Below are 27283 nucleotides of genomic sequence, written 5' to 3' on the forward strand. Positions count from 1 at the left end.
ACACTCATTCACTCCATTCCAGGGCCAGGGTGTAAAATCTGAACAGGATTACTGAAGAAAGGTCTTCAGTGGGATTTAGTGGCTTTCTGCTCTCTATGGAACTGAGAGTTTTAATTCAGTCCAGGCCCCTATTAGAGCCCTGGTCAGCTGAATATAGATGCTGAAATAGGTGTTCTCTAGCCAGCGGGGGGAGAGAGAGGAGAGGGGAAGGCAGGAAGGAGGTGGAGTTTGAGTGATGCCGCTGTCGTGTGAGTAATGAAAAGTTCAGAGAGGTTAAGCCATTACAACTGCAGCTGCTTAATTATTAATTACACACCTCCAGAAGGGAAAGGACACTTTTAGTCATGGGAGTGCATGTTAACCCTGCACTTAAACCTCAAACACACACATTTACACACAAACCAAGTTTCGATTCTTCAAAAAAAAAAAAAAAAAGATCGCCAATGAGGAAAGCTGAAGCATTTCAGGATTACAGTAGCAGTGAGCATGCACACTTTATCAGATCATATTAGCTTGGCTTAGTAATTACACGTGGAGACACAGAGCCACACTTGGCTCACACACTTACTGACTGTAAGCAATTAAAATATTATTCATTACCTTTTAAATACAACACTGGCTCTGAGATCCCATTAAATTTGTGATAATTGAGTGTGTTTAATTATCAGCTGTGGTAGGCAGATAGTTTGGGTTAAAGTAAAAGGCAGAGAGAGAGAGAGAGAGAAAGAGAGAGAGAGAGAGAGGTGACCTACTTAGTGTCAGAAGCGTTGTTTTAAAAATGACCTTGCTCTGGAAGCTAGGCTCAGAATAACTCTTCTCTCAGACACCCAGGACATTTGCTAATAATGTTCAGATTCCAGGCCTCCGTCTCCTTCCTCATTTCACTGCCTGATTTAAGATACAGGCTTTCATATTCTACATCCTTTGCTTTATCTGTATCACAATGACCTAAGCCAAATATCAGCTTCTAAACCCAGCCTGAATTCTAATATTACACCATCACCGTAAATAGACCTTACCTACTTAGGGTTAATCTGTCAATCTGTAGACAATATGCTGCCTAAAAGGCCTGAGCTAGCATGGCCAACTTTACCCATCCATACCCACCATCGTGCTGTCCTGTCTGGTGTTCTTGGACCAGGCTGTGAGCGAGGACCATAGCAGTCTGGTATTACAGAGCAAGCCTGAGCGGCAGCAGCAGCCTGCGCCTCCACCGTGCTTCATTAGGAAACAAAATATAAGCTTTCCACTCCATTACCAATGACTTTAGGAGCTACAGCACATAAGACGGCGACTCACCTCATCAACAATGCATTGCAATAACTGCACAGACTTGAACGGGCTACAAGGAGAGAGAGAGAGCAAGACCAAGAGGGAGAGAGAGAAGGGGGGGAGATGTGAAGAGAGAGAGAGAGAGGGGAGAGGGGGAAGAAAACAGCATTAGCCTACATACGATGTCTTTACAGTGGTGCGGTGAGGGAAAAAAAACATTAATGCAATAAAATGTGCCCAGATTAATCAAACGCATCAAACTCTTATGAAAATATCACAGGGGTAGAAATGTTCTATTACATCTAATGGTGTCTAATCTAATACAGGCAGTTAAGGGCTTGGGTATTTCTTCATTGTGAAATGCAATTTGGGAAATTTAAAGGGAACCACTGAAGCGTGGGCCTCACACTGCCGTCAGGAACACAGGGAGCCGTGATATTTTCTTTTTCTCCCCCCTTTCTTCGCCGCGTTTCCTTCCAACTCATAAAAGATTACCATTAAAGATCCCTGGATGGAGTGAGTCAGAAAAGCAGAATAAAGCGCAAGAGAGGAAACGGCGAATATGTAATTAGCATGTCATAATCAAAACGACTCATTCGGACACATTATGATCACTGGGAGGAAATTACAGCATGGCTGGTGGCAATCTGTGGGCATGTGTTAACACCATTTCCATAATGAAAATACACCACTGTTAATAGACCGCGCCTTGATTTGGAAAGGGAATGCGGAGAAGCGTGCGCTTTCTCTAGGTTTTAGGGCCAGCCAGAGTTGCAAGGTTGGAAGAACACATGTATACGCCATCCATTTTGCAAATGTTGTTTTTCTGATTTTCTACGTAGAGCTGTGACTTTTCTTTACAGAGGAAATAACTACTTTTCCCATACCACTCTTCTCTAGAGAAGCTCCATGCAATAATCTCGTTTTCAATTAAAATCCCATTTAAATTGATGTTGAATCTAAAACCATATAGAGGAATTAACATATTTGGATGCTTGCCAAAGTGTAGGTTTTCTACTGTGCTTTAAACTATGATTTAGCTTCATCCATTTACTTCACAGAGGCAGTGATCGATGAGTAGCCTTTCATTATCAACACAATGCGAAATGATAAAATCCATGAAAACATCACATTTTATCCAATTTAAAAGCTCTTCTTAATTCCCAAACAAACAAAAATTTGCATACTCTGGGTTGGAATGGAGCTGTTTGGCAATGTGACACATACACAACAAGACATTTTTCCTTAGGCATGAAAAAAAATGGTACTGAGAAGCTACAAAATATATTAAATACAAAATATAGAGGAATTGGTATAAATTACACAACATCTACGCAAACCCACACAAGTCAATTTTTTTTCTCCACATCCCTAATTTGGATTTGTTCTGTCGAAAGAAATTAACAAATACTATTAGAATTTCATTACGATAGGTTTCACAAATCAGTCACAAAAATAATGATTAAGAACGTTTCATTCCAGATTGTAATGGCTGTTATGCAGTAGTGTGTCATAATAATGCAGAAATGTGTCTGGGAATATTTCGACTTTACTCAAGTGTTCATTTTTCTGTCAACGTTAACTTTCACCTCACATTTTCTATGCGCTATTTCTAATGCAAACACTCTGATAAACTTCCCCCAGAAAAGTTCGTTACTTAAGGCAATATTTATTAGGTTATTTTGACCCATTCTAATTTAGGAACAAACAACTATACAAGCAAATCAGGGAAAGTGTAAAAACAGCTTTGTATGTATTTCAGCACTGATTTCATTTCTTAAAACTGCATTTCCAACATATACATAAAACGTATCACTGCTTCTTTTACTTAATAAAAAGACAAAAAACATTTTCCTCAACAAATTACAGCTAGACAGGACAATACGAACATAATGTAAGGAAGTTAGGTTATTATTATTATAGATTATTCATATATTCACTTTGGAAAACTAGATTATTTTGTCAGAAATTAAACGGTGATCAATGGTGCAGTTTGGTTGGTCAATCTCTCTATCTGTGTTTCTAAAATAATATGTTACATAACATTATGTTGTATATATGTTTTTACTTTTATTTTTCTTCTGTATTTATATAGATTTCTTTATGTGTCTGCTTCATATTTGCACGTTTTTCTTCTTTTCTTGCTGCTGTAACGTGGAAATTTCTCCACTGTGGGATGAATAAAGGCTTATCTTATCTCTTATCTTATCTTATCTTATCTTATCTAGATGGGAAAACTATTGGGCTACATTTTGTCAGGTAACTTAAGTTATTCTGTGCAATACATGTAGATAGTCCAGAAAACATAACAGTTTATCCTCAGAAACCAAAATGCAAACATAGACGCACTTTGGTCTGCTAAATGAACCATTCTGCAAAATGATATATCTGCTAAACAGCAGTAGCGTGACTGTCATTACCTACGCTTAGTTCACAACAGAATTATAGTTCTTTCATTTGTAGCTAAAAAAAAAAATTGTGAACATTCACATAAAATCACTCAATATTTTGCTTTTGGGTATAGTAAAGGAAAATTGTGTTTATTGTTGATAGTTTTATTCCTCTAACACATTACTGCTCAGCAGATCTTTTTGTTTAACCATAAACTGTATATAACACACAGCTGGAAGATCTTACCACATTTCAGTATATTAAATATACTTAAAAACATCCACCGTAATAGTTTTGTGATGGTTACCTTCCAGAATATGATAATCTTCAGCTATCTTTTACTCACAAAACACTACTTTATAAAACATGCTTCTACATCTCATATTTACACAATACTGCAGCTAATGGTCTTGCCATCTTGTGTAGAGCAAAACGAGGCTTTGAACAGACATGCTGAAATAGTGTCTATGTGTAGTAACATAGGTATTTGTGATTGAAAATATGAAACCAAGAGAAATCATGTCAGATCTGTTTCTGCCAACAGAACTGAGTGCACACCCTGTAACTAATACATGATTAAAGCACCTTTTGTTTTTACATCAGTCATAGTGCTTGAATACATCTTTAAGGCCACCATAGTGCAATTTTATGTCACTGTTCCTTGAATAAATGCTCCAGATCTATCAGGCTGCTAGGGAATCTCCTTTTTACAGCCCACTTCGAGATATAAAACAGGTTTACAGAAGGACTGAAATCTGGCTCTGACTGGGCCATTCTAAGATGTTGATCTTCTTTTGAAACCGTTCATGGATTTATGCTTTGGTTTGTTATTGTGCTTAAGGTGCTGCAGGATCTGTGCCAAAATAGATTTAGGTATTAGGAAATATCAGTGATTCCCTTTATAATGACCAGAGCTCCAGTCCCTGATGAACAGAAGAAGTACCATAGCATGAAGCTCCCATCATGCTTCACTTTGGGTATGATGTTTGGCCGCCCAAAATATATTTTAGTCTTCCTTGGTTTTATTAGACAATAGGATATTTTGGAAAAGCATTGTGGAAAGATTTAGGCAGGCTTGAATGTTTTTGTTTTTTTTATTTTTGGAGAAAAACTAGCCTTTTAACTAGCCTTAGGTCCCTTGGCTGATAAGTTTTGACCCTTCATTTATTCTGAATTGATGTCCTGTTCTTGATAGCATTGTCATGATGCCCTATTTTCTCTGATTGTTGATGATGTTCTTCAGTGTTCCATGGTACATATTTGGAATTTGAACTTTCTTCTGAAACCCACTCCTGATTGAGACCTTTTGAGAATGGGATCACATAATTCTCTGTACGCTCTTTGTGAACCATGGCTTCAGCAGATTGGGTGAAACCAAGTAGATTTCAAGAAAATCCCACAGAAAAAGCTGATCTTTATTTGGGGTTGATCAGAATCACTACATTGATGGCACCTGTATTATCCTTTTTATTTTAAACATGAGTTCAGAATCAGCATGTGACTGAGTCTGAGCACACCTATTATACAAGCATGTGTACAAGCAGATTATTGATAGATCTGAAGCATTTTTGCAAGGAACAGTGACATTAAATTGCACTATGGTGGCCTTAAAGATGTATTTAAGCACTATGACTGATAATTACTGTACATTTGACTAATTTTTCCTTTGTTTGTTAATCATTTGAATGTTGTTGGTTGCTATATCGCATTAAAGGAGCAAAAGGATCTGAGATGATGGATTTATGGATGCAACACTGGAGTCCAGCTTTGTTAGGTGATTTTGCCGATCTAACACAGATTCTAAATCTGAGATTTACAAAAAGCAAGTAAGCAAACAAACAAACAAAAGTTCAACAAATAGTGCTGGACTGCAGATCTCCTGGATGGGAAGTGTGTATCTCCAATCCAGACTCAACTTCTGTGAACTTTTAGAACTTTTCTGGTATTCCCTCTAGCTGTATTTGATCTAGGCGTCTATGCTCACAACACACAGTGAGACTTCCGGCAACTTCTCCCTCCCTCCAGTTATCCTGCATGTCATTATCTGCTCATTTTGCAGGATCTTTGTGACAAAGCCACAATGCCATTATTGATTTGTCCTCTCAATTAAATAAGGCTTTGCTATTTCCCCTCTCTCTGTTAATACCTAGAGACCCCCCACCTGACACAACATCCATTCGGCTGCTAGCGAATGAATTATCAGTCGACATGGATAATGAATTTGTCCTGCATTGCAAAAATAACTATAATTGCCAAGCGCAGGCAGGAGGAAATGGGAAAATGATATTAACGTGTGTTTTCTAGGTGAATTATCCATTCGTTCTAGTTAATACGAACTGTCATTAAAAGCGGCAATAAACCCCCCCACACATTTTGCGCGCTTATTTATCTCACAGGGAATTCAAAGTTGCATTTAGCACATTTTGCCAATCTGATTACTTATCACATTACAATACTCTTGCATGTTAAAATTCAAATGGCATGCTTCCCAATGGGTGTTAATTTGCATATTTATCATCTAAGCTTCCTCAATAGGGTTGGGAAGTAATCAGGAAAAGTGTGTATTTCCTCCTGATCGCATCATTTTCTACATCAGTCATAGCCTAGGAGCCCATTTAAACTTTCTGGAAATTCAGTTTTAGCAGCATGTAAAAAAAAGAGAGAAGAAGTTATGAATATGCACTCCCCCTTCCCATGCACATGCACATACACATGCATATGTAATGATGTAAATGGGGAGAATTGAGGAATAAAGCATATATCAGCTTGAATGTGGAGCCGCAGTTAAACCACCTCAAGAAATGACTGTACTTCTGGGTGTCCAAGTTTGCAAACTTAGGTCAGAAATAAACCAAGAGCTTTCAGCACTGGTCTCCATGGAGATAAGCCTGGAGAGAAAGATAGCTGGAAAGAAGGGAGGCCTGTGTCTCTCTCTACACTCTTCCTCGTTGTTATCAAAATGACAATCCTGTGGGTGAAATGAAATCCGACTGAGTGGGCTCCTCCAGCGCAGAGGTTAGCACTCCTCTCGTCTGCACAGGAATTATGGGCCGGCCAGCCGCCTGCGGCGCTCAGCTTTAGCTGTGACCCCACACACGGCCTCTCCCGACGGCAGACAAATTTTTAGCGCCACCACTTTCCAGGCCCCTTTTCAGAAAACCCCAGCCTCTGGCAATCACACACACAAGAATCCAGTCATAGGGTCTAGTCATGGACCAGTCGCTATCCTTAACTGGGAACAAAATTGAACATTCATTCGGCCAGAAGTGTTAAAGTAAATCTTTTGTAACAAGATTAAAAGATTTTAAGTCATGTGTTAAGTTTTAAGTGTGCTGGGAGGCACCTTTGCTATTACAGTAATCATAAGCAGTGGACCCTGAGAGGATTATTTAGCATATGTACACGATAAAGGACTTATTAAAAAAAAAAAAAAAAAAAGGTTTAGCAACCCTAGAGAGCACAGTCTATCCATTTCAGGATCCATTAACCCCTTGAACTCACAGGACCCACTGGCAAATCCAGATTTACACTCTCCTTACTACATCCTTTTGCTAAGACTGTCTAATATAATTTATAATGAATAATGGATTCTGAGTTTGATAGGTCAAATAAATTTGAATGAAATTTAAGAACTACTTCACCTAAACATGTAATCTAATTATAATCTGTAAAATTTGCAGTGTATCACCAAAACCTTGTGTTAAGTTTATACAAGACTGAGGACTGCTACAAAGTTTAAATACAACAAAAACAGAACATGATAAAGTTGCAACCACTTGACTAGCTTCCCACAGCCTTGCAACTTGCAATGTTATATATCTAGTTTCTGTAAAAGGTATCTTTCTCTTTCCAAACAGTTCTCCATATTTGTGCATGACATGTTTAGACTCCATCTAAACAATATTGGTATATGTATATAGAGAAAGCATGACAGATAACTCATCTCATATATATTCATAAAGTCATATCACACCATGTCGAACACGCTACTCTAAAAAAAAAAAATACAGTGAGAAAGAAGGAAGAAAAAAGGCAACAAGAACAAGAGAACAATCAATCAGAAGGCAATTCGCTGGCGGCTGCATATGCATCAGATCATGTCTTATGTCTTCAAGGATTTTCAGAGCGAATCGTAAAACAAAACTCCATTACCTCCTGCCAGAACATGCAAATGAATCCCACCATGGGGTGAGAGGGAATTAAAGAGCCTTCTCTAATCAATGACAAGCCAAGATGAAACCATCCCATCCATTCTCTTTCCTTCATCAACAAAGGAATGCTGCTCACCTCTTCGTTAGGTGGCCATGGTTCTGCCACAGGGCAACGTTTACACATGTACACACACTGTCTATGAGCAGAATGTAGTTACACCAGTCTGACCTGGCAAAATGGGCAGCAGACACTCCTGACTGTGACAACATGCTTCACACTGCCCTCTTCCCCTCTCAGATCGCTCTACTACAGGTGTCAGGGTGTTTCTGAATAGTGTCAGATATGTTTGTGGATAGATATGTTTGCATGGAGGGCAGGAAGGCTGGTTGCCACACACACACAACACACACACACACACACAACACACACAACACACACACAAACCCACCCACACCCTCACAGATGCACATGGCTGTGTAAATGACAGCCTGGGCCTGAGGATGTGTGTTGGCTGCTTGCTCGGGCTCGAGTTCCTGCCTGCCTCTCCTCTCTGCTCCTCTCCTCTCCACCCGCCTCCTGCCGCCAGCCTGCTACAGCCTGCAGGTAAGGAGTCTGTGGCGCCATATGGAGCGAGGAAAATTAACAACGAGGAGAAAATCTCCACAGCAGCAGGAGGCCGCTACCCTCTCTCTCCTCTCTTCTCTCCCCCAAACAAAATTCAAAGATGTAGAGAGGGAAAGAGGGAGAGGATAGTGGGGGTGATAAAATTAATGGGGTTCAACACTTTAACACAACACCGCCGGCAATATTTGCACAGAATGGCAAGAAAAAAAGGAGAGATTTCCCCTTACTGTTCGGTCATATTGTGGTATTATAAATCAGACCCTGGCTTAAGTATTTTACGCCCCTGTTTTATAAATGTACATTAACCCCATTTGCCCCCCCCTCCCTCAGGAAGATAGTCCTGCACGAGGCTAGATCATGCTGAGGGAGATTCCATTGTCCCCGGTGTGTCCTCGTGTTCGATGCCATCATGAACGAGAGGTCCCCCACGGAGCCTCTCCTGGCCTGGGTCATTGATTACAAAGAGCCTCCTGGTTTTTGTCTGACAGATGCGAATCTGCGCTATTTAATTTGGAGCGTTCCCCTCAAAGGGACACCATTAGCCCCTCCAATAGAAGCACAAATAGGATTCCATTAACAACTAGTGTTTCAGTGGAGCCGGGAAATGTGGCGAAGAACTTCACGCCATGTTTCAGGAAGGGATGGGGAGGCCTTTTGCATAGGAAACGCATCAAGTGTGTTCAGCAATAAAACATCCCCCCTGACCAAATGTGTCACTCGCTGACACTTGATCAGGCCATGGGCTTGCACACTGTTTCTGCAACATGCCAGTGTCAAGCGTGTCCTTGTGTGCCATCAGAGGAGGGTGGGGTTAGTAGTTAAAATGTTAATAAGTGCAATACAGTTTTAATTTAACAGCCCTCTGCATTTCCAATCAGATCAGTGGCTGTGACTAAATGAGAAAAAGAAAATTCAAGTCCTAGCCCTTCTCTCTCTCTCTGACACAGCAGCAAAGACAAAAAGAAGGTCGGCGGTACACGAGTCCTTCTTTTTGTCTTTGATATTCTTCCTCATGTTATCATATTTGGCCTGGAAATATCTCTTGATTACAACATGAGCAGAGTTTTGTGCATGGTTTAATTCCTCTTTATAAACTACAGTCTGTAAGCATCAACTAAACACAATGTCACCGAGGAATTATGTACCTAAACATTGTATAAATGGGAACATAACAGTAACAGATAGCAAGAATAAACACAGAACAATTTCCTGCCTCGATGAAACAATAAAGTAATGAATGACCCATTATGTTACGGCTAAATGATGAGCTGTGGCGTGTTATTCAGTGAGTAGGTGCGACATTTGATAAAGAGATGGAGAGCTGCGTACGGGACAGGATGAAGAGAGACAGGATGAAGAGACCTGGACATGGAGAGTCTCTTCACTACATGCTTATCAGCAGCGAAGCCTGTCTCTGTGCAGTCACGCAATAAAACTGTGCATAAATTACTTTATGTAATCATACAATGTAGATTAGCATGATAATGGCAGCATTAATAGATGCCGGGAAGCAGGGAGTGACAGCACTCAGACATGCCGGGGGCGCACACGCACACACATACGTATACACACACACACGCTTCAACTGGGAATAGTCAGTCACACAGGCCTCAGTTCCATCAGCCTGACGATGACAAGACGAGGATCGTCTGCTCATCATGTGCCTTTAGGCTACAGTGCTACTTTACCACATCCAGCAGCCATAGGCCTCAGGAGAGGAAGTGGTAATGGGACCTAGTCTACAAACATTGTTTATACACTCAGACAAGGGAGGAGGTATACTTCTTATTTATTCAATCATTTTATTGCACCCAAGTAATCCTTTGAAAACGTTCGCCTAGATCAAACCTTAATTTTAGGCAAACAAACAAATACAAAAATGTTTCGAATACATCTTAGCTAACTACCTAACTAGCTGTAGTTCTGTGATAACTATCATGCTGTGATAAAGCACTCACATGACACATGATACAATACTTTAGTTAAGTGTACTTGTTATACATAAGTTCAGTGAACTAAAATAAACAAAACTAAATCATACCTATGGCCGATTCCCCAAAGCTAGGAAAGCTAATTAAGTTAAATAAGTAAACTTAATTAACATTATTCTGAATGACCAGGTTTATTTTTGGAAAACACTACAATTAATAAATCATTCACCTCAGTCAAAGTGAATTGAACAGACCATCCAATCAAACTCGGGATGCAAGCAATTTGGTAGATGTCAACCATTTGTAGAGAAACAAGGCAATGGAGAGTGTATAGCAGGCGTTGTCAACTGGTTGTCTAGATAGTGACCTAGCAAAGTATTTAAATGGACTAAGGCATGTACAAAAACATGCATCAGAGCCAATTAATGCATGAAATCTAGCTGGTAGTTGACAATGACTCCAGTTATCTATGATCATGTAAAAAAGTAACCATAATGTTTAACGAAGATCGAAATGTATGACTTGGTCTCCTTGTTATTAGATAGATAGATAGATAGATAGATAGATAGATAGATAGATAGATAGATAGATAGATAGATAGATAGATAGATAGATAGATAGATAGATAGATAGATAGATAGATAGATAGATAACTCATCACAAGTGCTAACATTTATAGGCATTTATAGATAGAATGGTTAAGCATTAAAAGGTAACAATACTTATTATAAAGGGCTTTGGTAGGGCAGTGGCTAGAACTGAGCTGAGCTGAGCTCAGATGTTGAGTATTTCGAAGTAGAATGTTGCAGTATGAAGAATAGTGTTTTGGTAGAGCAGAAGTATATTGCTTTGGTATATAGGACCACGGCATCCCAGAAGCCAGAAGTGTGGTTTAATCTCCTAATGGTGGTCCAGCTGAGCGAAGTGTGGGCTTTGAACTGGTTTCAGTGCTTCTCTACCCAACTACACATCTAAAAGTGCTGGCACCATTAGTTAATCACTCCTGCCCTGGGCCTCAGTGGGGCCACTAGAAGCCGTATTCAAGTGCACAGCATATCAAAGCTGTCATAAGCATATGACACTTCATGGGAAGCAATATTGTGTATGTCCTGTTTAATTCCACAAAGCCCCAGCAGGTGAACTGGGGCATCAAACACCGTGAAAAGGTGCGGAGAACATCAGACAACAGGCTTACACACCAAAGGGAATCTCTGTAGCCTGTGGCTTAATCTGAATCACATTTTGTTTAAGACGGCATCCATTTTATTAACCCATGATCATCTGTCCCTGCAGGAATCAGAGTGAAGTCTGATAGTAGCATGGTTCAATCAGAAAAGTGTTGCAAGATGCAATATTCTGCTAGTATTTTAATCAATGGCTCAATCAACTGCCAATGTTACATCTATTATTTCCCAGACATCAATAAATGGCAGAAAAGAGGGACGCAGTGCATTGTGTCCATATGTTAATTCTTCACATTAGAATCAATATGATAGAACATTTCGGCCATATTAAAGAACTATTTTAAAATGTAGCCACTAACCCTTTGACTGCAGAAATGATCATGTACCTGTGTGTAAGAGCACCTGTGTGCACACGGCACACACACATGCAGGACCATTTACACGCCCATGCTAAAGGAAAGACAATAAGCATACTCTCCTGGGCCTGCTCTGTTGAAATGCAAGCCCTGCTGACCTGCTGACAGCCAGAGATGAGGAGATGGCTCCATTCAAACCGGGAAGCGCAGGGTCAGCATCGCTATAGTGCTGTGAGAAGGGGGCGATGAAAATTAATTAAAGTTGGTGCGTGTGGTGAATAACGGGCGGCTCTGGTGGCCCACTCCTCCCTGCGCAAACAGCCCCCTGTACACCCTTGCTATTGTGTACTTGCCCCATGCTTGCCCAGCCGCTGCCGGCATAGCAATGAAACCGCTCTCCTGTTTGTGTGAATGGTAATTACAACATGGGCAGTTTTGTGTTGGGAAACAATTGGCGGGTGGCTGTGAGGGACAAGGACTGCGATGGCGGTATGAAGGTCTTAATGACTGCAGGACTGATGGGACACAAGAAGCTGGAGTGATGAATAGAGAGGTAAGTCTCGGTGGGGGAAAAGAATGAACAGCTACTTGGAAACATGCTGGTGCATACTGTAAATGCATTCAGCCAACGTGCACTGGTTTGCTGATGAATGTGTTTTGGATTCAGGTTAAAGCTCTATGTAAAGTGAACCACACTGGCTGCAGATCAGCATACAATAACAACTCCCTGCAAGCTCAAGTTATAATAGTGTATAGCTACATTTTCTAATTCCTCCGAGTTATCATCAGTATTAACCGACAGCGGCAAAGAATGGCACAAGTATCACAAAAAGACCATCTGTATACTATAGCACTCCTGCCCTGACAAAGTGCAGAAAGGCTCCACAGAGGCAGTTTAGATGCATCTCAGAAAATGGGCGACTATTAAGTCAGTGTCAGGAGCCACGGGGGACTAAATGATCTCAGCATCTCTCAGTGTTAACTACTCGCATTCCCCCCGGTCCCCCACTCATTAAAAGCAGGCAGCATCCACCCATGCAGCTTTTTACACACACTCACTGACCAACGGAACATCTAATAGCTCTTTACAGAGATGCGCACCAGCCCAGGGGTGTGAATGGATGGATGCCGGTGGATTTATGGAGCACTTTCAAGAGAGCGAGTGCTCAGCTTGCATCGACTTTTCTCCCACTTCAAAGCCTGGCAGCACTGGCAAATATAATCTATCAAAGAAAAATAGATTTACAAATGCAAAAACAGCAGAAAGATACTCATACTACAACTATAAGAAACACAAGACTGCCACTCTTTATGGCCTTAATGCTTTATACTCCTGGCAAACATTTTTGCGAATATCTGCAACCGGATTTAATGTTAGTTGTGTAGCACATCACTCCAACCTTGTTTTATTGACTGCATATTAGATAGCACCAATTTTACAAACTGGTTTATTAAACACAACATAGGAGGATATCATAGATAATATCTGTGTTCGATTTAAAGAGTTAGCTCTAAGCCACAGATATTATGTTGCTCCTTGTTTGCTGGTTGTTGGGGAAGTTGACCCCCAGTTGCCTTCTCTTGCACATTCACCAAGACGGGCTTTGTAAGACACACCACCCTGCTTAATAATTCAGCTGACACTAAACAGGGCCATCCAGTTTCAACCTTATGTCCTTTCAGAGCCTAGAGCTGAAAGAAAGGCAACTTACTTGCATAAATGTAAATAACAAAAAATACATTATAATATTACACATCAACATTTGTGCAAAATATATTTGGAGAAATGTCAGATAACTCCCAAATCTCCTGTCTGCCCACACCGACAAACCACTTATCCTCTAAGGAGACATGAAGGAAAGCTTTGCTAAGCACAGCAGTTTGTACACTATAAGGTTTGGGGGCACCTCATCATCATCTCACGTTCATGTGTGATTTTTTAACATCCCATCCTTAGGACCCCTTTGCTGTTATAATTACCTCCACAGTTCTGAGAAGATTTTACAGTGGACATTTTCAAAAGTGACTGAGGGGATTTGCCCATTCATCCAGAAGGGCAGTGGTAATGTTGGATGAGGAGGACTGGGTTGAGTTTGGCAGGTGTTCATCAGGGTTGAGGTCAGGGCTCTGTGTGGGCTATTCCAGTCCTTCCACACCAAACTTGACAAACCATATCTTTATGGACCTTGTTTTATGCACAGAGGCATTGTCATGCTGGTACAGGTTTGGGTTCCTTAAAGTCAGAGAAGGGTAATCCTATACAATTGTGTGCTTCAAGTTTGTCATCTCTCTGTTAATATCTTTGTTTCTTAGAGTTATAGTGACTATTTGAAATATTAATTTCTGTTCTCTTAATATCTTCTCTTACTATGATGCTTTGGTGAGAGAAAGAGTGAATGAAAAAAAAAGAAAGAAAAGTCATTATAAGGTTAAAAGAGTTCTAATGCTGAACTCTATGCCAGAGGTTAAATGGTTCAATTACTGAATGAGCTTTGTGTGTTCAATCTACCAATTAGGGATAGATTACAATTGCTCCCCCAAACACCATTCATCACCACCAGTCTGTTTGTTAGTCACTTCACTGGGGGCATGGTGACCATCACCAGCCACTAGAGTCACTCACATGTACTCTAACACACTTTCACAGCAGACTCCTTTTTTTATTGCACTCTTACTGGCTCCTCTTGACACTGAAATCGCTCAAGTGGATACTTCACCTAATACACATTTTTCTTCTGATATTCCTGTGTCAACCTGGACTTCTCATGTATTGCTATGAAATGAATATTTTCAGCACTGTGCAAACTTAACAGTAAGTAATACTCAAAAACTAGACCATCGCATGTATGGCATGTCTATATGTACTGGAACAATGTTATATGAACAAAATAACTATTTCAGATTTTTCTCACGGAAATCCTGAGACGTATCACAATGAGGTAACGACCAAAACAGACCAAACAAAATCCATGATCCTGTAAATGTGTGAGAGCATGCAGCAGACGGTAAATACAACAGCCGCAGCAGTAACTAAGCATCACGCTTCAGAGATGCTCAGATAAGCCAGATAAGCACTAGTCGGGTGTTAGGTGGGCCAACTCAGGTCTATAAGCGAGTCGCTTTGGCCCATTCTCAGAGCAGTGCAGCCTCATCGACCTGTCAGCACCTGGGCAGCTAAACTGATAGCATTACACAAGGCCCTGTTGAGGTTTGGGTTACAGCCCGATTAAAATAGAAGACCTGATGATTTAATTATGACACCGTCTCTTTCAGACCCAGCAGTTCGGTTACTGACAGAGGAAGACAAAGACGCCGGATGCTAGGAAGACTCAGCTTCAGCTGCCATGTTGATCGCTTTCCCGCTTAATCTCTTGTGAATGGACGGATAGATGTTGACATGTGTCATCGGTGACGCTCTAAAGTTTCTCTAAAGCACTTGCGCCACTTATGTTAAAAGAAATAGTAGCAGTAAACATCAAACAATACAATAGCAATAGCCCGTACCAAACAATAGCCTGCACAATAATAAACAGGGCCACATACACAACAATGATACATACTGTACACTAACAGTAATACTGTAATACTCTCCTCAGAAGAAGCACAGTGAGACCCATACTTGAGGCAATGGTATCCAGTTACCTTCTTATGCACATTAAAAGTGTCTCAGAACAGTAATTAATGGTAAAATCTCTTTGGACTCAACTCAGGCAGCTGATGCTGATGCTTAATGGTCCATATGTACTTTGGAGATTTGAATATACAAGGCAAATTGTTTTCATCTTTAAAAAAAAACAAAAAAACAAGTCATAGAACAGACAGTGTGAGGTGTCCTCTTCCTGCACCCTTACACTGCCTGCTGCATTACCAGCATCTACCCAAGGGGCCTCTTTGCTCCTCTTAGTGTTGATGGCTTACTTCTCCTCTGAGCCGCAATCAATACCTGTTAAGCAAGACTTTCATTTCTTAATTAAGTAGGGAAGAAGATATTAATTTTGAGGCATAAGGTACCTTATGGTGCTTGGCATTTGATGGTGATTATCCTGCTCCCTGTACACTAGCAGAAAGGTAATTAGACTTCTGCTAGCACAAGATGTTTTTGGAGCCATAAGGATACAGACAAATTAAGCAAATAAAAGAGGTTCTGGCTGTATTTATGTGGTACGCTCATTGAGGCACTGCTTGAATGTGTTGAATTTTTGTGAGGTCATGCTCATTGCACTGCCAAATATTTGACACAATTTTACCACCATTTCTAATGCAGTTTTGAGTCATATTAAGCAGACAGCTCCTTTTTTTTTTTTCTCTGAAAGGTACATGAGCAGTGATGGGGGCGAAAGAGCACAGAAACAATTTTGTTGAATATTCATTCCTGCCGTGGTCATGCTAAATAGAGGCATACAAAAAGATGCAGCACCAGCAGAATCTGTTTCATACAAAGAACCTGACCCAAGGTTAGCGCAGCATACATGTGCTAGCCTTGGCGAGTGAATGGGAAGTAAGTAGGTTCAGTTTGACTGACAGCTCTTTCCTCCCCTGGCTCAGCTGACCTGCGCTACAGTGCTCCCATGTCCTGCTCCCTCCTGTCTCTTACTTACACTCCAGTCTGGCCTGTAATGAAAGCTTGGCCATGCACTATTCATGGCCCTCTCTAACAGACTGCACACAAAATCTGGATGGCTGCGGTGAGAGACAGAGATCAGCTCACCGTCTGAGCAAGATACAGGCCGGCCCCGGATATCAATTCTGCTTATGGCACCCAGGTCAGCTCAGTGCCTCCATTAAAACTCACTTTGTGGTGGTCATACACCAGCCGGATAGCGAGTTTGCCATGTTCAGTCACACTCAAAAGATCATAAGGAGGAAGAAAATATAAAAAGCAAGTATTACTTTTGGTTAGCTTTTTACCTTTCATGCTAGTCTTACTAGTCAAGCTTTGATTACAGCAAGAAGCGATGATTAAACAGCAGCATTTCTGTGTGAAAGAAACACAGGTCCCGCTGAAAAGTCGGTTGAATTACGTTTCTGAAAAACAATAACTCAAATGCTCTACTCCATAAAAAAGAAATTAAGCATGTCAACTTGATAGTCTCCATGACATGAGGCCCTGAAAATAAGCACTAATACACACCAACTAGACAGAAGAAGAAGAAGAAGAAGAAGAAGAAGAAGAAGAAGAAGAAGAAGATGACGAAGAAGAAGAAGAAATTATTGTTGAAGAAATAACTTGTTTTTTAAACATAGATAGCTAAAATATTCTTTGGTTTGTGTCTCTAATGATACTCTCTAATGTGTCTCTAATGATACTAAAGGTTCTACTACCCCGTTTCCCTTTCTGTAAAGTCAAGAAGTCTAGAAAATAGACAGGGAGTTGGGGGTGGGGGCTGATCTGATTTTCAGTCATAATTAAAATAAACCACCTACCGAAAGCCCTGTGTAATTTTTGATCCTCTATTTCTACAATCCAATTCAGCTCCATAAGAATGAGAAAAAGAGCTTATTTGTGAGAGGACAACATCAAATTTAGAGAGGCTCTGTAAATGAGAGGTGCTTATCCCTCACTGCCATAAAGAGAGCGATGGAGCGCCTATGGATTTTCCGCACGGTTCAATTGAGTGCGAAGTTGTTTGGCTTGCAGTATTGACTTTCGCAGCGTGCCGGAACACAGAGTCGTCAGGTGCTTTTGCTCAGCTCCAATTATACTGTCATAAAAACAAGAATTAATGAGATATTCTGCCTATAAAACATTAAAAGGCTAGTCTGGAAAAAAAAAAGAGATACAGATACAGCTCGTATGAAGCTGTACAAAAACGAATGGTCATTAGCCATAACCAAAGCATTTTGTTTTAAGACTTAACAAGGTTGTTTATCATTAATATATATTCTAATGTTCTGATATTCTGCATGCTAGTAATCAATAACAGCAATCAACATGAAGCTTGGAGCTCCAGGCTCTTAAATGTAAGCAGGAGGTTTAGGGGGAATGCAGACAGTGGATCTTGTTGATAGAAAAGTACAGCTTACCTATTCTACAGATGTGTTCACTGGGAAACAAGTCTAGCTCTCAATCTCAAAATCAATATGCATTCTACTGGCTTAACATCAGAAACGATAAATACTTCTGATTCACTGCTTCAATAAAAGACCAAAAAACTGACAGGGGGAGAATAGACACAGAAGCACGGTGTGTAGACCATACACAGGCAGAGGGTCATCTCAAGTTCAGTGGAACAAAGAAAGAGATCAATATGATATTTGTGGCTCAATTTTGTAAAGCACAGAGAAACACGAACGAAGAATAGACTATACTACGGAATCTCATAAGATTTCTAGGACAAGGTACAAAAGTATATATAAAAAAGAACGAAAATAAATCATCTAGCACGTCACTGTCAAAATGTAAAAAGATGCACAAATGCATCAGTGAATCGGTGTACACTTCGAATTTTTGTATGCTTAAGCAAAACTCATAGCGCAAATAAACTCTTAATCAGCCCTGGTGAGAGGCAGTGGTGTGGTCAGCAGAAGCTTGTGACAGCATGAAGGTCACTGTATATAAACTGTGGAGGCCAGGGGAAAAAAATAAAATGTAATTATAACTATTTTGCTACTGTTAACTTTTAGACAGAATCACAGCACTGCAGAGATGGAAACACAGAAGCAATTCCATTTAGCTTCAGCAGAGTGAACATCCAGTGAGAAGAGGGAAAAAAAAGCGTAGTGAAAAAAAAATGTATTGTTCTTCTAACAACCCCCACACACACACACACAAAAACACACACACACTCAGTATAAACGCCTCTGAATATCTATAAACATCACAAAAAACAAAAAACATGCCAATGGTTTTTGGAAGCAACACTAACTTTGTTAAAAATGAACATAAAATCATTTTTTTCCTGAGACAACAATCTAAATGACTTTGTGATAAAGGTAAAGCTGAACGATGTTCATTTCGTTTATTTATAGTAAGCAATATGACTGATCGTATTCAGATAGAAGTAGAAATGTGTAAATAATTCAACACTGCACAATTTAAAGGACTTTCCAGAATATCTGTTTGAATATATTACTGCAAAGCAAAAGTTTCTGTGCTTAACCCAGATGTCGATAAACATGCATTGCCTTAATTTTAAAATATTTTTGAAAACCATGTGCTTGCTTCCATATCGTTGGCTTGTAGTGTATATCAATAAATCTCATTGGTTTGCATGAGAGTGGGAAGTTATTTGGCTGTCTATCGATAACTGATTTTAGCAGAGCACAATCTTTGTCTCTGAGTGACTAGGGGTGATATGAAGTCAATATCTGCTGTCAGGCTCCATTCTGGTAAATGGATGCCAGACAGGGTGCAGCTAGGAACAGCGACTGCAACCCTCAACCATTTAATTTATCCTCCTTGCCAGAACACATGAATTTATTGCGGCAATGTAGCTGTTCTGTACAATATTAATTCTGTTTGGTAAAGAAGGTGCATATTTGGGCTTAAAGTGTCATATGCAGGAGCAGTGCACATGCCCAATCAGTCTAGATAAAGAACTCTTGGCAGCTTTGGAGGGGAAGTGAAGAGAGCACGAGAGAGAAATCAATAAGGAACCAGTCATTTAGAAGGCCACATGTGTGTCACAGTCAATTGGAGTTAATAGGCCTGGGCTTGTCTTCACTCTGAGGCTGACCAGGTCTCTCCTCTCCTTCTCCATCACCTCCCTGAGACAGCTTAATACATACTGATAGACTGACTGCCTAATGCCACATCATCCTGAGCCCACTAATAAAGCCGCATGAATAATAGGCCTGGATTAACACAGCCAGTGCAAAAACAGAAAGAGGCTGCATTTCAGCTTGGCTGCAAACAAAAGAGTGCAATCATTCCAGCAATTGCTCTACAGGCAATTAGAAGGCAACATTCGCATTTATGCTTGACACTAGAACTATAAATAGAAACAGTGACATTTATTCTCTTAGCTTCAATGTAATCGTAGCCAGTTGAGCCTTAATCTTGGAATGCTGTGCGGGTAATTTTTATCAAAGAACTATGATTTTAGACCTGCTGTGGAACAACTGAATTTCACTACTGTGGAGACTGGCCAAGCAGAAGATAGATGGGAAAAAATGAGCTAGTTAATTGGGGTCTCTGGGTCATATTGTTTGGTCCAGTTACACATTCTCCCCCTCATTAACACCCATTAAGACCTCATTTAAGGGGATCTAATTTTTTAATTGATTCTGATTTAATTAATTTGTAATTAAAGAGGACCTCAGGAGAAGTTCTGCAATTGTACAACCCTGCTGTAGAATTACATTTAGGGAATGGGAGAGGACCCATAGGTACAAAGAAAGAACTATCAGTGTATATGTTATATAAATGTTTACATTGTCTTAGACTGAACAAAAGAAACGCTGTAATGAGAAAGCTAAGCATGTAAGATATTTCACAGCATTATTATCAGAGGAATCTTTTTAAGGTATAACAGACTAGCACATTGCACAAAAATACATATTTCTGCTTCAATTAAAAATGTAGGGTTTTTTTTATAGGTCTATAATTATTGTGTAATTCGGCAGAGTAATTGTGAATCGACATTTCACTCTAATAAACCCCTTGTTAGTACCAACAGCCTCTTGACCATAGATGAAAATGAATGTATTGCTGCCCACAAGTACACCACAAAAGAAAAAAAAAAATCTTGTATCGCATGGAACAACATCTGGTGAGGGAAAGAATTCCATACATTTCTAATGGAGCACAAAAGTGTATAACAGAAGAATGGGATATGTGAAGTCCTGGCTCCAATTGACATTTCAATAAGTAGAACACAATGTTAGCGATCCATTCCCAACTTTCCTGAAACAATTATTGAGATGGTAGCTCTAGGCCATGTGTGTTCAGGCTCCCTGGAGCCTGGGTGGCTGGAACAGTAATTGACTAAATTGTAGAACACATCGGGGCCATTTACTGTACAAATGTGCTGAAAATGAATCGTTTAAAAAGAAATGAGGGTGACTCTCAAATTAGCAGGGAAAATGATTGAGATGTGGCTCAGGGAATTAGAAAACGTGATTTAGAGGTCTGCTGAAGCTTCTGCGCTTGTGTGAGACTGAGGGTGTGTGTGAGTGTGTGCGTGAGTGGTCCACAGTTTTATACATGTCTCTGACTTGTATTTAAACTCTAGGACACACATGCACACAGTGACATAGGCAATCACGTATGATAACGTTAAAACACTATGAGAGGCTGTTTATGCTCTTACTATTTTAACGAATTAAAGCTATATTTTCATAAAGCACAATTAAACATACACAGTGATAAATTTGACCTTGAAGACCTTAGATCCACAAGGCAACATTAAACTTAAAAACACCTTATACAATCTCTCTAAAGTAGTACAAATCTCAGTAAGGTTAAAATATTTCATAGTAAAACACAGCAGCAGCAGCAACAACAAAGGGCAGAGTCACAGATCACAGGACGCAGGTCCAAGATTGGCTTCAATATTAAGTGCTGCGAGGTGTTAGAGAGAGTGATCTTAGCTACACGTTACAGGGTGTACCCATTTCCTAAGTACAATTCCAATAAATTACACAGGCTGGAAAAAAAGGCTTGACAGATTTGATTGATTGTTCTGCAGCCACTGTGTTGATTTTTGCCTGTTGTGTCTTTTTCCCCCCCTTTGCACCTCCCAGCAGTCCTTCTCCCTTAATCGTCCCTTACAGTCCTCTACCAATTGACAGCAGTTTCTAAACTCCTACTCAGTGGCCCATGGAGCTGCATTTGATTAAAGAACGTATGATGAACAATCAAAGGATTTTGGGACGCTTGTCAGTTGGGACCTCACCGCCATGCAGTGATTATACTTAGGTGATCCGTGGAAACTGTACATATGTGTATACACAATGGGATGCATGAACACACGTGCGGTCATTTCAAATGTTATGGCTGTTTCAGAGTTTTCACGGGCCTTGTGTATTACGCAGTGTGCGTTTTATTATGCAGCCTGCAGTATGGGAGATTGATTGCCTGCTGTACTGACCTAAAGCTATGTACAGGACGTAACATCGGAAAACTCGAGTGCGCAAAACGTTCCCCGCTCTGTCTATCCACGCCACAGCCACTGGCTATTTGAGAGCAAGGTCCAGGTAATCTTTCTTTAATGGGAAATTTGCTGCTTATTGATCTGCACTTTGCAATGCCTGCCAGCCGCACTCCAATCACACAAGCTGTCAGACACATTACAGGGGTCTCTGCCAGCCTCAGCCTGTGATGTCATAGGACTCTTTCCCACCGTCGACACACACACACACAGTATCTTCTTAATGATGGAGTACAGTACAGTAGAGTAAAGTACATAAACTCAGGGTACATCTCTCATATACTCTAGAAGATATATGTGTAGTGTGTGTGTGTATGTGTGTGTGTGAATAAGAAGTCTAACTCTTGGCCACACACAGAGCTGTGGTCCACTGGCTATGGCCATTATGCACTACGATTTGCCATTACAATCGTGGCCCCTTTCCAGATCATTTCGTCCACTGCACAAATAACACAAAAGACCATTTTCGGTTCAATATCAAAGACTCCAACCGAATAATCACAGGGGTGAAACTGTAACTATTATACAGGTACCTCTGGGATATCCCTGCACTACAGGGGTGTCGGAAACCATCACAATGCTGAGTTTCTGCAGGGCAAAAGCGTGTGCTTGGGCTTGTGTTCCAACATCTGTTTTTAATTACTCAATTAGCCCAATCACTTACTAGTGCCGACATTAACATTTTTCTAAACATTAAATTGTAGTAGGAAATTGCCCTGTTCATAAGGTCCTTGTACATTTCCTAATTCAGGGCAGAAAGTTAAGCATGAACCATAATGACAACAGCAATAAATAACAATATGTCAATACATAAAAAGTTTATTAACTTCTTTCAAATTAAATTTCTGAATCTCGTGTTTCGTGTTCATCATTCAGCTGATTTAACAAACTCCATGCATCATGAAAACTCTGGGGTCTCATAGAAAACCATGCAACTGGTATTCACAACATGCTGTATGGGTTGTGTATTAATCATTCATTTGTCTTCAGTAATCGCTTTATCCTGGTCAGGGTTGTGATGGATCTGGTGGTTATCCTGGGAAAAGCAGGTGTGCTGGCAGGAATACATGCTGAATGGGACATCAGTCTATCACTGGACACATTAGTCAGTGATATTTACAATTATTATGATAGCACATGAATTCAGCTTATATGGATAATATCACAAGTGATTACTTGGCTAACTGAGCCAACAGATGTACAGGATGATCTATTGCTCCAACTATACTACTGTATCAAACATCAGAAATGTCCTCAGTCTACTTGAGATCAAAAACCAGACTAAAGCAGTGTGTTTTTCTAATGACAAACAGCAAAAGAGAACAGAAAGTTGAATAAATGGCAAATTAGTACAAAAATATCACAATTAATATAAGTCACTATGTCAACATATCCAGTTGCAATGATAATTTTCTGATGGTCATGATTTCTGTAACTGGATCACAAGAGCAGCAAGAAATTCACAGAGCAGGAATACAGATCACATGACTTTTGTCAGCTTTCTGAATCCTCTCTCCTTTTAAAAATATCCTCAGTAATTTTATGGACATAATCCAACTACTCAAATATTAGGCCTTTTTTACTTATGTACAATATCATTTGGCTATGTTTTTTTTTTCATTCATTTTTATTAAAAGTGTCCTGTGAATCCAATTGTTATAACACCTTTGATAACAGTAGGCTGTGAGTTGCACAACTTCAACAAAAAAACACAGACCCCTTGGCTACGCTTCACAGATCCTTGAGGGTCCCTGGACCCCACTTTAAGAATTATGGTTATAGAATATTCTGTAAAAATATTCATGCACAGCCACAAACATACACGCAGAGTGACTAAAACCAGAGAGAAATTCTTTATAAATGTGCTTCAAGCAAAACAGGATGAAAACACAGAAATGAAAAAGTCCTAAATGCAGAGCTCAGGGTGAGGTGAAGCATAGGCAGAGATGGATGATTTGTTTGGGTTAAAGGATCGAGTCTCCCTAAAAATTCAAAAGTGTAAAATCGCAAGAACTCCCCCACTGCCAAAAAAAAAAAAAAAGACATATTGGAGCCCTACGGTTGTGATTTCGTTCTTGCAATGGATGCATAAATAAACATAGGAATAAATACACAGAGGACACAGGCTGTGAGTGGCTGGCCAAGTGGGGCAGCTGTTATTAAAAGGGCTATTTATCACTGTCACCCTGCCCAGGATTCATCACTCTCTGCCCGCCAGCGTTGTCACTAGGCCGCACAGGAACAATGAGGCTCATCCAAGCAGGCCCAGCTACAATAGATAGGCAGGCGCACACACACACACACACACACACACACACACACACACATGGCACAAGGACCCCCTGACATGACAAGCCCTTACAATCACAGGCTTGCACAAACTCAGCTACAGACAGACACATGGACCATTAACATCCACATAAGCAGTCAGAATACTGTAGACTGTATGGCAGTGATGTACCTTGACCTAATGTTCTGAAAAGCTTCAGCAAACCTATTGTGGACTTCCCCTCCTCCACACAATCACACCTTTCATTTTACGCACTGCTGCCTTATTGATTATGGCAACAATTACCCACTAATCTGCGCAGGTTGTATTAAGTGAATTCCCCCTTTGTTGGCCAATAACTAAGCAGGGCTGTTTCCCAAACACCATCGCTCAGCCTGAGGGGACAAGCCTGTGCAACTCCACGCTCATCATCATTAGCAGCCACAGATAGAGTCTTCTCCTCAATTAGTCTGGCCTTGTGCAATGACTGGGCCTGACCAAGGGCAAATTCACACATGCACAAAGAACTGATAGGTCACAGGACACGAGCAGGACATGCTCCTGTCCTCACACCTGAATTTCCATGAGATTATAGCCACTACAATTAGCGTGCAACAAACAATTTTACATGATAACAAAATGCAAACATTTCCACACAATCCTAGTATAGAGTGCTACCTATGCTCACAAGATCTGCTCTCAGCAAGTACTACTGACCTTCAGTGTCATAACCTACATCAGCTGCTCTGCTTGTGTAACCCCCCTTTCTAAGCTTAATCAAGTGCTTGCTTAACCAACTCGGGCCTCCTTAATTCCTATTAATTTAGCGTAACAGCAATCCTCTCATCTGGAATTAACGACAGCCCAGCAGAAACCTTCTGGTCTCTGTGGGCCTGCAAACAGTCCAGACAGCACATTCCTCCTCCATTATGCTATGTATGTACATAGCAGTGTATAGATGAGAATGGTTAAAATTCATAACCCTCGCATAAGACCCCCATCAAGTCTGCTTTACACCTGTATTGCATTTTCCCCTTCAATCAGCAGCTTTTGGAGCGAGCACGCATGGCCGTCTTCCCATGAGGAGCAGAAAGCCATTACGGCAAGCCAGGGCTCATTTGCAGAAAGATTGGAGATTCAACATTCACATTTAAGGGGCAAAAAAAAGGTATCACTGTGGAGGAACAGGAATTATTTATTCCACTTTTAGTTTTCAGAAGATTGCTCCTCACTGCTGGCTTTCTTATACAGAGTATTTAAAGTGTTTCACCACTAAGTACATGCTGCTATCCGCAATGCACAGGTGGCCTGTAAATGAATAGAAATACACACAAAGCCATATCTATGGAATGAAAGTGTCTTGATTTGTAACCTCTGTTAGATGCTGTTGACCCCAGCAAGAGAGAGATCGTGACCTTACAAATAATCAGCTGCTTGAACTCTTTTGACCCCTAAGGATTTCTGTAACACTCGTTTCGGTGAATCTTTTAATAAATCTTTTAAATCACCAGAAATGAACTGGATGGAGCTACAAAGGCTGCAGAGTTTCATCAGTACACATGGAATTAATTAATGTATGCTAAGAACTGATATGTAGCCTTAACTGTAGGTCAGAGTGCTACACAATGGCTCAAAACTCACTGTTTATAAACACACTGTATAAAAAGTCTGAAAAGCAATGTGAAATTCAATGGTAAGCACAAAGTATTCTAAAATAAATAATTATTCCATAATATTCTTATTATGCTTTATGAAAAACAGATTAAACGCAGCCCGTGGCGACAGGAGCATCAGTACAAGCTGGCAGGGGGTAAAAGGCAACCTAGAGGGGGAGGCAGAGGGTGGCGTCTGCCTTTTAATGACCCGAAACTTTAAATACTGCATAATATATAACAAAAATGGATAGTTCATTTAACTCTCACAATAACTCACAGAGAGACCATTAGAATCCATTACTCTTAATGTCAACACTGTAAGCAGTAAATATGGATGAAGGGAACATGAGATGAGCACCAAGGGAGAAGTGAAAAAACAGAGCCATAATCAACTAGCACGGGGACAGAAAACAACATGTTAAGCTGAATTTTCAAAATGACTACGAGACATTTGAAATCCTGAACAGCCTGTGTATACAGGGGCTGAAATCCATCTAACGGTCACAACAGCTGAAAGCAAGTCCAAAGTGACAATAAGCTTAAAAGTTGATGTTTCTCAGCGTAGCTAAACTACGATCCAAATAGCATAGACGTAAACATACGACAGACACAAACGAAGCACCAAGGGAGTGATCCAACCCTACTACCTCAGTCTGGCACCCATGTGCCTGTCTATGAACTGGTGATTTTCACACAAAAAGGTACAAAGAGGAAATGCAGGGGAAAATAAAAAAGAAAAAAAAAGAAAAGAAATATAGAGCCACTTGTCATCCCTAGCAATCTGCTTAGTAATGAGAAGGCTTTCCCCCTGGGTGAAAAGATCTGCTATAATAGATTTTTAATGGCTTTTCCCCTCTCCACAAGAACCACTTCCAGCACCCAATAGCAAGCTGGAAAAAAAATCAAGTAATTCCAGTCTCAATGGTGTGAGGTCAGCAATTATAATCCATTGAAATCACTAAAGCTTCTAACAGTCTCAGTAAATCTATTTTCCAGTACTGTTTTTTTTCTTCATCTTTTCTTTCTGTAAGATGATAAAAAGAGAAAATTCTCAATCAAAATGCACTATATTAGGAATTTACTAACTGCTGGAGAAATGTTAATATTGTGAGCCAAAGTGAAATGGTAGGCTGTTGATGTAGGTACACCAAACACATTAAAAAGCTATTTCACAGTTTTTAATGTAACTACACAGCTTATTATCAGATATTATCAGGACAGCACTTAAAACAATTCTAAACTTTAGAGAGAATGTCTTTTTAACATTAAGTTTTATACAGGTTGAGAAATTTCTGCATACATAGACATGGTTAGTTACAGAATGGCCTCAATTCCAGTATGCCAATGTAGTAGTATAG

The sequence above is a fragment of the Hemibagrus wyckioides genome, linkage group LG04, assembly GCF_019097595.1.
Source record: "Hemibagrus wyckioides isolate EC202008001 linkage group LG04, SWU_Hwy_1.0, whole genome shotgun sequence".
Classification (NCBI taxonomy): Eukaryota; Metazoa; Chordata; class Actinopteri; order Siluriformes; family Bagridae; genus Hemibagrus; species Hemibagrus wyckioides.